The sequence below is a fragment of the Peromyscus leucopus genome, unplaced genomic scaffold, assembly GCF_004664715.2.
Source record: "Peromyscus leucopus breed LL Stock unplaced genomic scaffold, UCI_PerLeu_2.1 scaffold_1499, whole genome shotgun sequence".
Taxonomy (NCBI): domain Eukaryota; kingdom Metazoa; phylum Chordata; class Mammalia; order Rodentia; family Cricetidae; genus Peromyscus; species Peromyscus leucopus.
Window position 1 is genome coordinate 25,659 of NW_023504665.1, and position 17,147 is coordinate 42,805.

The window sequence follows — 17,147 nt, forward strand, 5'->3', positions numbered from 1 at the left end:
GACAGGACACTGAGCACCAAGTCAGACTGCAGTGGAAACAGCACTAATGAACTCAGTCCTTGGTCCACTGTTTTCTTCCCTGATGTCTGCCTGGTCCATTCTCACCATGGGAAGCTCTCCTGACATAAAACACCCATCCTTATCCTAAGATTAGCCACATAATAATGCATCGTATTTCCAGAGCTATGAGAAAGTATAACCAACTCTAATGGTGACATTAGAGTTCCTTCTATTTATCTATTAGGGAAATTAAAACCTGCATGTTCCTATGATTTTACCCCTTGGGGAGGGTAAGAAAAGTGACATTTCAAATTACAATAAAAATAGATAAAGCATGATTGCGAAATACTTCTAAATTCAGGATGCCATCCCACCTGTGCTCACTTTTTTAAAAAAAATCTTTTCAATCCTATTCCTTTCTTAATAGTTTTAATAATCAAGACAGGAGTCTATTTCCTTTATTACAGATGCTGTGTTGACTAGAGGAACAACAAAATACTAAAAAGTTCATGTTTGATAGAATATACTGCAGTGATTGGAGAAACTGAGGCAGTATTGATATAAGAATTAGGATGATGTTAACAGTGAGTTTGAGTACAAACAGCTGAGGGTCACCCTCTCCACCACTGCTGGATGAACCGACACAGAAAATAGCCCTGGAGCTGTAAAGGGTGTTCACACTGTCCAATCCGGTTGTCTTTCCAGTCTCAAGCAGAAGGCCGGCAGAGGGCCACTGGGACTCATTCAGTAGTTTAAGCACTGTCTTCAATTATGTAGACACTGTCTTCAGCTCCTGACCGCACATCTGCTGTGTTTTGCAAAGCTCCATTCTTAGAGATACAGAATGCTACCACTGCAAAGAGAGAGGTTGAAGAAAGAACAAGAGGTCACCTTTCAGGTCTGAGCAGAACTTTCATTTATGATGTGAGCTCAGGACTCCAGGAGCCCCATTCACAGAAACTGTTAACAGTGACCAGCACCACACAGGGCCCTCCTATTAAGTCATAGAAAAGTTTAATAGGCCTCAGACTAGTAAAAATTATTTTTTTAAAAAAGCAGCTCATATTGGAGTTCTTCAAGATACTTATATAACAAAACAAAATGGGAGACCTAGAGAGACAGATATCTAGGCATCATACCAAGGTACCATATCAGGATGTACATTTTGGAACTGGACTAGGAAATGGACGATTTGTATTTACTTTGCACTGTGACACTTTAAAAAGGGTTAGGAAGCCTGTGACCTGAGTGAGATCCCTGGAGCCCTTGGAAAGGCAGAAGGAAAGAGCCAGCTCCACAGTGCTGTTCTCTGACCTCCACAGGTGCCATGGAACCTGCAACACACACACACACACACACACACACACACACACACACACACACACACACACACACACGCACATCATTCACACAATAATACAAAGTTTTCTTTAGTGACAAAGAAAAGGTCTTGAAACCTGCGTATCATCTAAATTCTCTAACATTAAACATGGAGTAGAAAAACATTTAAACAACAAAGCAGTGTCTTTGCACTGGAGCCAGTGGTCTGTGATACAGTTTCAAAGACTACATGTATGACACACTTTCACAGACTTCATAAGCACACAAACATCAGACACTGGACTGAAAGGAATTTGGGGAGAGCACTGAAGATGTTTGCAGCTAGCCCATCCCAACAGCTGTGGAATGGGTTTTACTTGCACAGCTCATCCTGTGCCCCTGTTAATCAGGGTAGGTACAGTGGACTGACAATCGAGCTTCTAGAATTCATGGAGAGACAAACCAGGAAGAAAACAGATGAACTCATGGGTGATGTTTCGACACAGTGTTGTTTTGTCATTTGTAGTACTGAAATGCAGAACCAAAATGAGCATCTCCAGTCGGCCACACAAGGAACATGCCTGTTCTGAGAATTACACAGAGCAAGAGAGATCCAGCTCCCCTCTGCCTGGGACAGTCACACATGTAGGGAAACAGTGTAGGGTCAGGACACTCCTGAGTCAGTTTGTTATAACTGACAGAGAAAGTCATGAGAGAATGTCCAGAGTGTGTCATGCAGTGGTTAGTTTGGTTGTGTGGCTTTCTTTATTGCTTTTGATTATTTGTTTATATTTTATTTATTTATTCATTCATCCATTTGTTCATTCATTCATTCATTTGGTTTTTGTCAGTGTTTCACTATGTTTTCCTGGCTGTATTGTAACTTACTACATAGACCCTACTGGCTTGGACTCATAGAGACTCACCCACCTGTCTGCTGAGCTGGAATTAAAGGTGTGAGTCTCCACACCTGGAGTTATTTACTTATTTTTAGACAGGGCAGGGCATTGCTAGAGGTCTGGGCTGGACATTAACTTACAGTACTCCTGCCTTAGCTTACTGAGTGTTGAGATAACAGGGGTGTGCCACCTTGCCCGACTTCTCCCCCTCTTCTTTCTGTGTTGTGTTTTCTCCAATGTTTTCTTTTCTATTAAGTGATTAAAAAGTAACATTGAGGGCTGAAGAGATGACTCAGCAGTTAAGCATGGTCCTTGCACAAACAGGAGAACCAGAGTTCAGATGCAGGCCCCCAGGTGACAGGTAGAACATCGCCTGCATCCCTGTAAGCCAGCACTGAGGGAGACAGAGGCAGGAGAATCACTGGGGCTTTCTGACCTTGCAAACAATATGAACTGCAGGTCCAAGGGAGACTCTGCCTCAAAGGACAAAGTGAGGATAGAGAAGGATACTCCCTGTCCTCCTCTGGCCTCCGTGCATGTGTATTTGAACACACACATGCCTGTCCTCTCCATGTCCTGTCCCTGTCCCTGTTTCTGCCCCCACCTCTGCCTATCCCTACCCCTATCTTTCTCTCTCATATACACAAATAAGAAGTTTAAATTAAATCTTTGGAAAAAAAAAAGATACTTTACTAATACAAGAACAAGAACTATGTACTAAAATGATGCTATATGTTCTTCCAACTCTAAGGAATGGTTCCTTTCCATTTTCAGAAACAGTTATTTTGTTTCATATAATTTTTTTAACCAGTTAGATTTAAAAGCATGGGCTCCTGAGGTTGAGGCCAGTGTAGTGTGACCTCATATTTAGGGACTTGTCTGTTTTTAATCTGTAGGATGAGACTAATAGTAGTTTCCTACCTTATAGATTTATTACTGTGAAGGGAAGGTGTGACAGACATTGAATAAGAACTAACTGTGTCAGGCACTTAGAAGTGAATGCCCTGACACTGGTCAAGACCCAGTATATGCCTGGGCTCTTGTGCTTAACACAGACACAGGTAAGTCTATGGAGGCAGTCTGAAGGACATGGAATTAGACTTAATTAAAGACACAGTCCTAGCTGGGCGGTGGCAGCGGCAGCGCACGCCATTAATCCCAGTACTCAGGAGGCAAAGCCAGGCGGATCTCTGTGAGTTCGAGGCCAGCCTGGGCTACCAAGTGAGTTCTAGGAAAGGCACAAAGCTACACAGAGAAACCCTGTCTCGAAAAACAAAAACAAAAACAAAACAAAACAAAACAAAAAAAAAGACGTAGTCCTGTAGACAGCCAATCTTTAGTAAACTGAGGAAAATTAGGTGGCTGTAGAGGAGGGCAGATAACACTGGAGAGAATAAAAGAGCTTCCAAGTGCAGTAACAGGACAAGGGCAGTAAAGAGCCTGTGAGGCAGACACCAGTACAGTGAGCAGAGGGGACTGGTGTGGAGTGTGGAGACACTGGCCACACCACAGTCCTGTTACACTCCCGGCTGCCTCAGAAATGATCTTCCTCTAAATCCTCTGCTCCCTAGGGCTTCCTCAAACAGCCACCTTCTAACCCTGTCATCCCCACCATACTTGCCTAAAAAGACCTAAAAGGACCTTTCTACTAGCTTATGTGCCTTGTGATACACTTCATCAGTTTTTAATAGAATAGGAACTCCGTGAAAGAAAACACTGAGGAAACAAGAGTGGATCAATCAACTCCTTCAACACCAGCTCCAGGGAGCAAAACTTAGAACTCAGAGACTACCTATAGGAGATGAGGATCAAGGGCCTTCTGTTCCTACCATAAATGCAGGAAATATGGAATGCTGAATATATCTCTGAGAAATGAGGGCAACAAGAAAGGGACTCATTAACCTTTATATTGGGATCCAATGCACAGAACAGAGGCCAAGCATTGTGGAACACACTGTAATCCCAGCACAAAAGAGTCTGAGGTAAGAGTGTTGTGAGTTCCAGGCCAGTCTGAACCACATAATAAGACTATGCCTCAAATCACCCAAACAATCAAAGAATCAAATAGTAAAGAATGACTTAGTAGCAAAAGAGAACAGAGAGAGTTTCTCAAGATTGTTAGTTCACAAGCTCATAAGAACTCATCAACATTAGACTGACAGCTGTGGAACCTGCATGGGACCAGACTAGACCCTCTGCATAGGGGAGAGAGATGTGTAGCTGGGTCTGTTTGAGGGGCCCTTGGCAGTGGGATCAGGATCTATCCCCAGTGCATGAGCTGGCTTTCTGGATCCTATTACCTACAGTCCGACACTTGGCTCACCCTTGACGCCCCGGGGAGGGGCTTGATCCTGTCTCAACTGAATGTACCAAGCTTAGCTCTTCCTCCGCACCCCCACTGGGAGTACTTACCCTTTTGAAGGAGGGAATGAGGGGTGGGAAGGGGAGAAGGTAGGGGTGGGGGGCAGAGCAGGAGGAGGGATTGGAGGGGGATCTTTGGTTGGTATGTAAAATGAATAAAAAAAATTTAAAAAAAAGACTGTTAGTTCAAAAGGAATCAACACAATCCATGCCAGCTTACCTTAAAGACCTCGAATTCTTTTTCATAAGGATGTACTCTAAATTGGGGTGGGAAGAGGTGGGATAAATTGAAAGGAAAATTGAACATGTCATCAGAAACATCCATGATATTTTCTCCTAATCAAGGATATTGTTTCTGTTTTTGATTGAACTATTTCCTGGTAACTTTGGGAAATTCCTTCCTGTACCCCACAGGAAGGATATTCTTTCCATTCATTGTCTGGGATATTCATCCACTTGGCCTATTTTGATAGAATGAGATTGGTAAATTATTGTTCACTGAGACAAATAAAAAGTCTGGATTCTTTTCTAATGGGCTTCTAGAGAACAAACCAGTAAGGGAAGGAACAACAATTTTGGACTAAGGAAGGGAACACATTTGTAGATTTTTACTTAATTTCTATGTAATTCTCCCTTTCAGACATGATCTGATATGTAGCCCAGGCTAGCCACAGACTTGTAAATGCTGGTATTATAAACAAACGACACTAGATCCACCTTAAATAATTATTTAGGATGAGCAGCTCTAAATAATGAAGGGAAACATCTGAAATCTGACCGTCATATTCTTATTCCCCACTTCCTGTGAAACGGGTCAGTGATGGGAATGGTGTTCTGTAAAGTCCATGGCTGAAGTTCTTACACAGGGAATGGACTACACAGAGAGAAACACTGTGTACACATGAACAACTCATGGAGAGGGCCATGTAGGCCTGGGTGCCACCTTCAAATAGTCTGTTCCAGCATTAGTCAGGGACACCCAAATAATGTCTCATTTGCCTAATCTACTATGTTCCAGAACATTCAACAATATCATCATGGGAAACAAGAGAAATCACAAAGGTAGGAAAGAAGAGAACTCATCAAAGTCACTGCTCCTGGATGCAGCCTGATTATTACCATGTGATCAGACAGAAATGCAGAATCTCCCCTAGTGCCCTGGTGCAGGTAATTAGGGATCACCACTTACTGGAATAAGCAGGAGACAGGCTGGGCAGCAGGTGAGGCCCCTCAAATAGCTTATCACTAATCTACCAACCCTAAAGAGAGCCCATGGGATGCGTTAACTGCAAGGAAAGGGAGGATCAGAGACCAGGTCTTTGCTTGTGTGGGCCTCCTCTCTGGAGTCACAATCTCAGCTCCTCTGTGTAGTCAGGAAGACCATGGACAAGTTAGTTAACCTCTGTGAGCTCTGTCTCTAAATCCTAAAACAACCTGTTCAGTAGGGTTCTAAGGAAAGGGATTCTCAGGTATTCTTGACAAATACTGTGGAGAACATATGAAAAAATAAGGGTTTTTTGTTTGTTTGTTTGTTTTGCTTTGCTTTTGTTATTCTTACAGGATCTCCTGTATACTAGGCTGGCCTTGAACTCACAAGTTCACAATGACCTTGAACTTCTGATCTATGTATACCTCCTGAGTGCTTGGATCACTGGTGTGTCCACTGTGCCCATTTGAACATTTACATCATAACATTTTTCTGATTATGAATGGCAGCAATGCTTATACTTTCTCATTCATCTTCACAAATTTTCTTCAACCAGGAAACTGAGTCTAGGAATTTGATCAACTGGTTCAAAATGTATGCTACTATTAATAGGCATGGGCATGCACACCTTAATCCCAGGACCTGAGACGTGGAAACAGGAGAATCAGAACAACAGAATTTTCCAGGCTACATAGCAGTATCAAAGCCAGCCTGAGCTCCACTGGATTCTGTCTCAAACAAACATCCTGAAAACAAACCTGTGTGCTGAGATAGCTTGACCTCTTAAGAGTCCAGATTATGATACCACTTATTATGAATTTAACTCCGTATTTCTCCTTGCTGCTAAGCATGACTGTTACTCAGGTAACTGAGGGCAAGAACCACCTGGATATGCAGAACCATTAAGTATATCTTGCTAAGGGAGCAGAACCAGAAGGCTGCTCCCTTAGCAACATATACTTAATGGTTTCTGATATTTAACTAGTATATACAGGTTCTTTCCATATCTGCCAGACAACTGGATGCTAATGTCAATTAGATCATTACATTTTTAGTGTCAACCTGGGCATGTGACACAGGCCTATAACCCCAGTACTCAGTAGGCTAAAGCAGAAGATTGTGAGTTTGAGGCCATCCTGAGGTATGAAATAAGATGATGTCTCAAAGGAGGGGGGCAGTTATGGTGGGATTCACTCCTTTTATTTTAGTCCTGAAAGACAGAGGCAGGAGGGTCAGGAGTTCAGGGTCATCCTCAGCTTTGCAGTAAGTTCAAGGTCAGCTGGACTCCATGAGACTCTGTCTCAAAAAACAAACAAAAGAAACTTACTTTTAGCCTTTGTGTTATTTTTTGGCTATCAATAGGTATAAAAGCATTAATTAGGGCATTTGGCCCTATATAGATCTCCATTTTATCTTGAGGGTTTTAATGATGCTGGGTGGTTTTGGGCAGTTCAAACCCAGGGCCTTGCACATGCAAACAAGGGCTCTGCTGCTTCCAACAGCCAAGTAATCCTCACAACCCCCAGTCTGGCTTTTTTCTTACCTCACCCACCATTTCTCTTGCACTACTTACACATACTAAAGCAAACATTGCTTCATCCTGGAACCAAACGAGAAAAATCCTATTGATGATCTCCCTCTGCTGTTTGTAAATAAAGACCTCTGGCAAGAATCCTGGAAGCAGAGGGCCTTAGATTTTTCTCAAGAAAGTTTAGAAAAAATCGTGCAAAATTCAGAATGTCTAAGACCTTAATACCTTATTGGAGGTTTGTGTGTGGGAAAAAATATCACCAGTGGGCTTTATAGAGAATGGTCAGTGGGTAGAAAAACAATATTAAGAGACTGTAAGTGAACATCTTGAATTCAAACATCCTTTGTAAGTGTCCAACTCTTAATTTCTTTATTTTTATATATTTATTAATTTGTTTATCTACAGTTTTAGAGACAAGGTCTCACTATGTAGCCCAAGTGGCCTAATGGTCCAGGCTGGCCTCAAACTTCTGATACTTTTTTTAACTTCCTGAGTCCTAAGAATAAGGAAGATACCACTATAAGTGACTTCTTTTCCTTTCTTTTTCATTTTCTTCTTCTCCTCCTCCTCCTCCTCCTCCTTCTATTTATTTATTATACATACAGCATTCTCCCTGTATGTCTGCCTGCCTGCCAGAAGAGGGCACCAGATCTCATAATGGATGACCCTGAGACACCATGTGGGTGCTGGGTATTGAACTCAGGGCATCTGGAAGAGCAAGCCAGTGCTCTTAAATATTGAGCCATCTCTCCAGCCCCCCTTTCTTCTTCTTTTTTTAATGCAAATGTCTGGGAACTAATTTTACAGACAAAATCTTTAAATACAAATTGTTTCCCAGGAGATATATAAGTTAACATGGCTAATAAATTGGAGAGGAATATACTTACAGTGTAATTATTCTTTGAGGATATCAAAGTGCTCTTCCAATCTGCTCAACAAGAGAGTTAATATTGAATATGGTGGGAGACACACTGGACAGCATGTTTTGAACATCATATATTTGAAGTGCATTTGAAATGTCTATTTTATAACAAGGAATCTATTGTTTTCATTGTTTCTCTGTGTCTATGTATGAAACACAGAACCCTATATCAGACATACACAAGGTTTGTAACATCCTGACAAGGAGCCCCTTCACTGCATTTTACAGATGGAGCAGCAGACATCACATGCCTCCATATTTCTACTTTTAGCAAATGACAGACATCTCTGCTGGCAATGTACACACAGTGCCACACAATGAGTGGGAACACTACAGGTCTATGGGAGTCCCCAACTACTGCTAAAACTGGCCTGCCCAACAGAATAAGGTTGGATGACTCACAGTCCTCCTCATTTTCACATTAGTGTGCTTACATGCTATTCAATGTGAGAGCTCTTCCAAGGAACCAGAGGCAATGACTAGGTTTAGGATAACATCTTCAGTCTAGGCTCTGTTTTTTGACTTAGGCCCTTAGTAAGACCTTCCAGGAATAATGATGTGGAACCTGGTATTTCTAACCCCCCTCTCCCATTCCTGAATGTAAGAAATATCCTTCAGAAATCTACATCACAACATGGTTTGTGGAAGAACATTATTCAAATATATTTGCTGTAATTCCTATTTCCACCAAGGAAATAGAAACAAAGCTTACTGTCACCTCCCCCAGTGCCTCCCCCAGCCTCTAAGCAGGAATGGCTCCTTCCTACCCATTTCTGCCTCAGCTGACTCCTCTGAGAAATGTATCCAAAGATTGGCATTGTCTGAGCAAGTGATGTGTCCTATTATTCTGAACAGCTTTATCAGGATTCAGAATTATCTCATACTTCCCATTCTAGACTCCTGAACTCCTCTGACACATACAGTCAATATTAACACATGGAGGATTGAACACTCAGTTAAGACTACAATTTATCAAGACAAGGGTCATTTGACCTTCTAGGAGAGGGACCTGGAAGTTTCTCTCTAACCTCCTAACTGCAGGACTTATTCAACCCCAGATTATCCGTACTTCTTTCCATGGTGAAGAGCTCAATGAACAACATGGATGGCCCAATTTCAGGATGGATGTAAATGGTCAAGAGTCTCCCTATCCTGACCCTAGTTCTCAGTCAGTCCTTAATTTTCATCAGAAAGTCATGTCCAGCTGGACCAGCTTCCCACCATCCTCATCAGCTATCCAGGATCAATGATCCACCTATGTCTGACTAATAGTGAATCCTTGGGGACTCTGATATAGAGAGGTGAGTATCTTCCATGTTCAAGCTCTTGCACAGCAGAAGGTGAATGTAACTTATGACTGGGAAATTACAGACTTTGTGAAGCTCTTGTTGGCCCAGCTAACAACTCTTCACCTATATTATGCTTCTGACTTGACTCAGTGTCTGTGTCCTACCGACTCTCATGAGAAGGACTCTGGGTCCTGAACCACATTGGGTTGTACCTGGTGTGTGAGTCTGCGTGTGTGCTGGAGGAGTAGAGGTGGAGACTCGGGGTGATGTGGGTACATGGGTGGGTCTTGTTGCAATAGTTGTGGGTCTTGTTGCAATAGTTGTGGGACTTGTTGTAGTTGTGGATCTTGTTGTAGTTGTGGGTCTTGTTGCAATAGTTGTGGGACTTGTAGTTGTGGGTCTTGTTGTAGTTGTGGGTCTTGTAGTTGTGGGTCTAGTTGTAGTTGTGGGTCTTGGAGGACTTGTGGAAATTTCTGGATTTGAAAATCAAAATAAACAAGATCAGTCAAGCAAGAATAGGCAAGTTCTTCTGTTGTAGCACCCATGAGAGGCTGTCCCCAGAGAGGCTCCTCTCTGAATTTCTGTTCTTTGTCATTGACCAACTAGGACTGGGCAGGACCAATAGGAGGCAGCTACACTTATCACATGGAGCTGAGCACAGAGCCCATGTTCCTAAGGACACACTGTATAAATGACAGGTGTCAGGTCCTCAGATGTCTAAGCATAGCTCTGAGACTGTGAGGTTATGAGGGGCTGGCACTGCTGTCAGTGGTGACTGACTTCACCCACATTTCCAGGCCCAGCATGTTCATTTCAGTCAGTCCCCAGAGGACACAACATACAGCCCTGCATCTTAGCTTGCAGATCCCACACAAGCCCCAACTAAATGGGATTTGCACAATTGGGTAGAGAGTGGATATTGTCTATGGTGCCTTCCAATGTAAGACAGACAAGGTGAATACCACTTATCCACAAATGCTTGGCATAGTTTGAGAATTTAAATCTTGCTTAAATATTTGGTATATTTGCATATAGATAATATCTTATGGGTAGGGCTCAAGTATAAACATGGATAGATGTAGCATTCATATAATTATACTTTACATATATAGCTTAAAGGGTAACTTTATAAACTGTGGATAATTCTGTACATGATACATTCATGATGTTGAGTTTTCAAGGTGAATTATCAAGTCCATACTCAAAAGATTCCAGATTTGGGAGCATTGTAGACTTGGAATGTTTAGATTAGACAGGCTCAACTTATAATTGACAAGTCAACAGCATCCAAAGTGCTGCAAGGATCCAAACAGCTACTGATGGTCTCAGTGTGCAGAATTCCTAGACAGGAGCTAAGGCAAAGTGGTGCTGGGATCACACAGTCAGCCAGGACTCATGCTGTCTGTGTCAACAGACACATGTGTTCCCTGTAAGTAATCTCCTTTGATCTGGACTGTGCTAACTACAAAATAAAACCCAGACAATGAGGAATGATTGCTTTGAAAACTCTCCTTTACATTCCTTGAATACAATGTAGTCCCTTAATATAGTGTGTGCTTACCTTGACATAAAGAAAAACCTGTAGTGTTCCTACTATGCGTAGGAAAGTAGTGGGAGCAGAGCATGCCCCTTAAATTCAATACATTAATTTAATCTTTTATTTGTGTGTTTGTGGGATGTCACAAATGCGGATGCCAGGGGATGACTTTTCAGAGTCTGTTCTCTCCTTCCACCATGTGGGCCCAGGGATTGAACTCAGGTCATCAGGTTTAGCAGTGGGCACCTTTCCCCACTGAGCCATCTCACTGGCCCTCAAGCCCCTTTTATGGAGAGGGTCAGATGAAAGGATTTTTGTCTCAGGGACATAAAAACAGGTGTTCAGGAGCAAGCACTCATGTCAATCAATGAAAGTCACTGCTGACAACTTAGCAAGGAGTGGGTGTGGCTGTGCTGCAGTAAAACTCTTCCCAGCAGCAGGGGGTCTGTTTCTAACCTGGTCTGGTTAGTTTGCTGATCCAGTCTAATGTGTGGGCAGAGGCCTGAGCACAGTACACCCCCTCCCTGGAGAGCATAAATCTCTGAGGTGGAGAAAAGCAAGCATGTGAACAATCTAGTCAGAAGATCACTGTGAGAACAAAGCCAGGAAAGAATCACCAGCTCAGGAGCTTTGCTTCTCTTGCTCTGGGGCATTTTTTTCCCCAGGTAGATGGGAAAGTCAAAGGAGCTGATGAGGGTCCCAGAGCAGCTGAAGAGGAAGCTCCATGTGTTTAAACCATGAGAAGATGTGGACTTGGTTGTTAAAGGAGGAAACAGTTCCTGGCTCACTCAGGGACTACAGTGACTCTGGGTGACTTTGTAAGCACTGACCTGCTAACGAATCTCTAAGCTCCATAAAACCTTCAATTAATGAACTTAAATTAGTAATGCTATGCTGTAATGGCATGCCTATCCCACTTCTGGTGCTGGGGCTCTAACCCCAGAGTTTAGGTGGGAATGTTTACTGGACAACTGCCTTCCCAAGCTACAACCAGAGGCCTTACTAGGTTATTGTGTTTGCAGTTCTGGGACAAAACCCAAGGGTTCAGGCATGCTAGACATATTTATACACAGCCCCAAGGCAGTTTACTTTTTTAAGGGATTTATCTGTGTGTGTGTGTGTGTGTGTGTGTGTGTGTGTGTGTGTGTATGCCTGTGTGTTCCTGTTAGAACGTGGGTTTATTCTCATGTGAGTGGGCACCCTTGGATGTCAGAATCAATTAACTTCAGCCAAGTTAGTAACATAATTTCACACCTGTGATAGGCACCAGGAACCTTATGTCTCCTCCCCTAAGCTGTCTCTATACATCATTCTTTCATACTCCATGACTAGCTTCTTCAGGATTCCTTGAGTTGCCTCCCAGCCATAGTTGAGAAAGGCAGCTCCTTGCCCCATCAGAATGGACTTCATCCTAACAAGAGATGTGGCGCGTTTCTATAATACCATCACTGGGGAGGCTAAGGTGTGATCAAGAAGTTCCAGGTCAGCCTGATTTACAAAGCAAGGCCCAGTACCAAAATCAAGAAATCAGTCAGTTAATAAACAGAGATCCAGTAAATTAATTCAATGGGTAGAGGTCCTTGACTTGCAAACATGTTCAGCTGACTTATATCACTAGAACTCACATAAAATCATAAAGAGAGTACCCAGCACAGGAGTTTGCCCTCTGGCAAATACATTATGGTATGCAAACCCATCTCATGCACATCACACAATAATAAATGCAGTTTTAAAAATTCAATTGAGGAGGCTGGAGAGATGGCTCAGAGGTTAAGAGCACTGACTGTTCTTTCACAGGTCCTGAGTTCGATTCCCAGCAACCACTACATGGCTCACAACCATCTGTAATGAGATCTGGTGCCCTCTTATGGTCTGCAGTCATATATGATGTAGTCATAATAAATAAATGAATCTTTTTTTAAATAAGTGGCCGGAACTATGTTCATAGCAGCACTATTTGTAATAGCCAGAACCTGGAAATAACCTCCATACCCATCAACTGAAGAATGGGTTAAGAAAATGTGGTACATATACACAATGGAGTACTACTCAGCAGAGAAAAACAATGACTTCATGAAATTTGCAGGCAATGGATGGAACTAGAAAATACCATCCTGAATGAGATAACCCAAACCCAGAAGGTCAAACATGGTATGTATTCACTCATAAGTGGAATCTAGATATAAAGCAAAGAACAATCAATCAGACTACAACCCACAGAACCAGGGAGGCTATATAGCGAGGGGTGGGGTGGGTTGGGGGGACGACCCTAGGATGACTGTGGCTCATAATAAGTTTTGGTTTTACTCAATTACTGGGCAAGCCTCAATCAAACATTTCACTATTAGGATAAGAATTTATACTGTATCAAGCTGATAATAGAAAAATAAATTAATTAATTTAAAAAACATGGCTGGAGAGATGGCTCAGAGGTTAAGAGCACTGGCTGTTCCTCCAGAGGTCCTGAGTTCATTTCCTAGCACTTATATGGTGGCTCACAACCATCTGTAATGAGATCTGGCTCCTTCTTCTGGCCTTCCGGCATACATGCAAACAGAACACTGTATACATAAGAAATAAATAAATCTTAAAAAAAAGTGATTTTAAAAAAAATCTAATTAAACACAAAAATAAATGAATGGATGGATGTATAACGAAATCTAGAAGCTAAAAGACTACAGACTTCTTAATTAAAAAATATAGAGACTGATGGTTTCTAGTATATCTATTATTGATTTCCATTGTCTGTGTGAACCCTTAAATAAAAAGAGATTCAGAACAGCACCAGAAGCCAGGAAGTCCTCATGAGCCTATTGTTTTAGTCAGTGCAAAAAAAAAAAAAAAAAAAAAAAAAAAAAATCAGGATATGTTCATCAAGGAGGTGTAAAACCTGGTTCTTGTGGTATACTCCTTTAATTCCAGTACTCGGGAGGCAGAGGCAGAGGCAGGGGGAGTTCTGTAAGTTCAAGGCCAATCTTGTCTACAGAACTAGCCAGGACTACACAGAAATTCTGGAGGAAAAAAACAAAAACCAAGACCAAAACAGAACAGAAAGAAAGAAAGGAAAAAAGGAAGGAATGAAGGAAGAAACATAGAAAGAAGCAAAGAAAGAAAGAAAAAAGAAAGAAGGAAGGAAAGAAGGAAACAAAGAAAGAAACAAAGACAAAGAAAATGTAACGATTCCAGATTGGGGGTTTCATAAACTTCTGTTAGAACATGGATTTGCACCCTTGGACCAGATCCCACAGTCTGAATAGGTCAAGCCCTACCTTCCTGCTGCTCTCTGATATAGTTAGAGTCTGTCTGCTATGTGCCCTAACAGCAGCCCTGATTTACAGACCTAATCAACATCTCACTGATCAATGCTTTCTGTCACTTAAGCTATGGTGAACTAAATCACATGATAGGAAACTTCCTTCCTGAATGAAAGAAAAAAAAAAAAAAAAGGAAGACATGACTACTCCTACTCATGGTGGAAAAATGATTTACTGTAGATATGAGGGAGAAAACAGACAGAGGCATCCAAAAGGGTCCAGAGTGAACTTGACCAGCAAACTGAACTCCCCATGTGAGGAGAGGGGAAAGCAAGGAGCCAACAGTGGGGGCCAAGAGGTCAAGAACCCAAAGGGGCCTGTCTAGCCAAAAAGGCTGGGTTACCTAGGGATGAGCAGCTGGGGGAGGGGCAGCCCAGCCCAGTCCCTAAACTAGAGAATTTATGGAGGGGGCGGGGTGTGCCAGGTACTGGCATTGCTGAGAGAATGGCAGCTAGTGTCTGCTTTGATATGTTAGCAAGCACCTTAGTTTGCCTTCATCCTGAGACCTAGCAGCTAACACCTCCAGCACTAAAAGATCTAACAAGTCAGACTTTCTCCTTGCTCTGGGGACCAGCCTGAGACCCCTCAGGGGGAATGCTGAGAGGATTTTTTGCAGGCTGCTCTCTGAAGAGGATCCTCTGTAGACCTGCCATTCCAGTCATGGCAGCAATCTCTCTCTCTAGTTCTCCCTCTCTCCCTTTCACATTTCTGCTCTTAATGAAACTCCTCCAGGTTGTAAAGAGAAGCCCCTCCTTCCCTGGAAGCCTCTTCACCCCCCATCAAGGGATGAACCTCATAGACGATATTGTTTCTGTCTAATGCTCTCCTCCCAGCTGGAGGTCTGATCTTGGCCTTGAGGCCGCCTCATTCAAACAAAGCTCATTGGAGGGAATTGTGTGTCAGCATCATTTATGGACTAGCCATTGCTCCTCATCTGTTACCACACTATGGGGGAACATGAGAACAGGTATTTAGGGAACCTTCTTCTATATGGACATTTCCAGTTTTAGGCAACAAATTGTGTGATAGGATGTGAGAACTATTTCAAAGGCTCAAGGCAGGGCAGACAGGGAGCAGAACTCTCCACCAATACACAAACATATTTATAGCAACCTTTGGTTTCATTCTTAGAGAAAAACAGAAAATATTAGCACACAGAGGACTAGGGTCACTTGAAGAAATAAACAAAGGAAATAAAGAAAGCTTACCTGGTTTAATTTTCAAGGAATAGGTCATAAAACGGAAAGATCCAGGAATTGCCACTATACAACAATATGGACCACTGTCACTTCTGAACAGCATTCTCTATTGTCAAGGACAGGTTTCCTTCTGAAATATGCCCCTTTAGCTGGTATCTGCTGCTCCTCTTATAGTACGCATAGTATCCATTGGTCAGATAAGTGATTTAGAACAATAAAAAAGCATACATTCACCAAGGCCCCAGCATGCGGTATGGACTCCCCCAATTGTTGAGTAAGTATATGGCAGTGTGACAGGGTGACCCACCACACCTTCTACTACTGTGTAAGAACCCAGAGCACCTGTGATGGAAAAAAAAAAAAAAGAGAGGGGGAATAAATGGAGAATCAGTACCCAACATTTTCCGAAAATTTTGTTCATATTTCTTTTCAGAAAAATTACGGTAGGGGGTATTGAACTGGAATTTAATTTAGGGTATTATAAAACTGAGGCAAGTGCTGTCCACTGAACTACAGCTCTAGTGTGAGGGCCTTGACCTGACTTTACAGGTTCTATCTTAGGGAAAGGGCCACGATCTCAGACCATCTGCTGTTCACAGTTCCATGAACTACCTCAGGAATGTGGTTCTGAAGATATCTAGATAATCCTGCTGAGTAGTTCAGATTATCCTGTTCGGTGGGTTGTGGTTCCGCCAAAAGTCTAACCCAATGGTTTCAAATGTGTGTTCATGCCCAAAGTCTAGACAAATAGTTTCAAAAATTCACCTTGCGCCATATCCCTTCTACCCAATCATAAGTTGCCAATTCCTGGCTTGTGGTTTTTCCTATAAAAACTCTCTACACCTGGGCTCATGGATGCAGCCACATTTCCTTCCATCTGCTGTGCGTTGGCCCAGGGTGAACCTGAATAAAAGGACTCTTATGTCCTTGCATCAGAAACCTGTTCCTTGGTGGTCTCTGGGGGTTATGAGAAACAGGTACAACACTAGCCTTCTTTATCATTGGTGTGAATGTGTGTGTGTGTGTGTGTGTGTGTGTGTGTGTGTGTGTGTGTGTTGTTGGGGGGGGTGGAGGGAATGACAACTTAATGTTTGCTGTTATCATTTGGTTTTCTGAGCCAAGATCTCACTTTGCAGCCTTGGCTGTCCTGGAACTTGCTGCATAAAACAGACTTCAAACTCCCAGAGCTTGGCTGGCCCTACCTCTCCAATCCCATGATTAAATGTCCAGTTTTACTATCTGAATTTGAAGACTGTAAACAGTTTCATCTTAGCATATTCTTCTTCAGTGTGATTACTTAATGGGTACATTTGTGAACAAAACAACTTGTCTGTTGTATGATATTCACAAAACTTTTCTTGACCTTTATCTTCTTCAGAGAGTGACTTTCTTTGGTGACAGGGTCTTTTTATACCTTGTCTGTCTCAAAGTCAAGATCTCCCACCTCTGATTCCAGAGTGCTTGGATAGTAATCATTTACCACTGAGACCAGCTGAAATGTTTTTGTTGTTGTTGTCGTGGTTTTTTAATTTAAAACTTTTTATTTCAAAATCCATGCCATGAGTAAT

The 17,147-nt window shown here is 42.3% G+C and overlaps 1 pseudogene; it reads right to left on the reverse strand.

Annotated features, from left to right (window-relative positions):
• Nucleotides 1–752: 752 nt before the first annotated feature.
• On the reverse strand, nucleotides 753–16,354 carry LOC114689092 (annotated as a pseudogene).
• Between the last annotated feature and the right edge of the window lie 793 nt (nucleotides 16,355–17,147).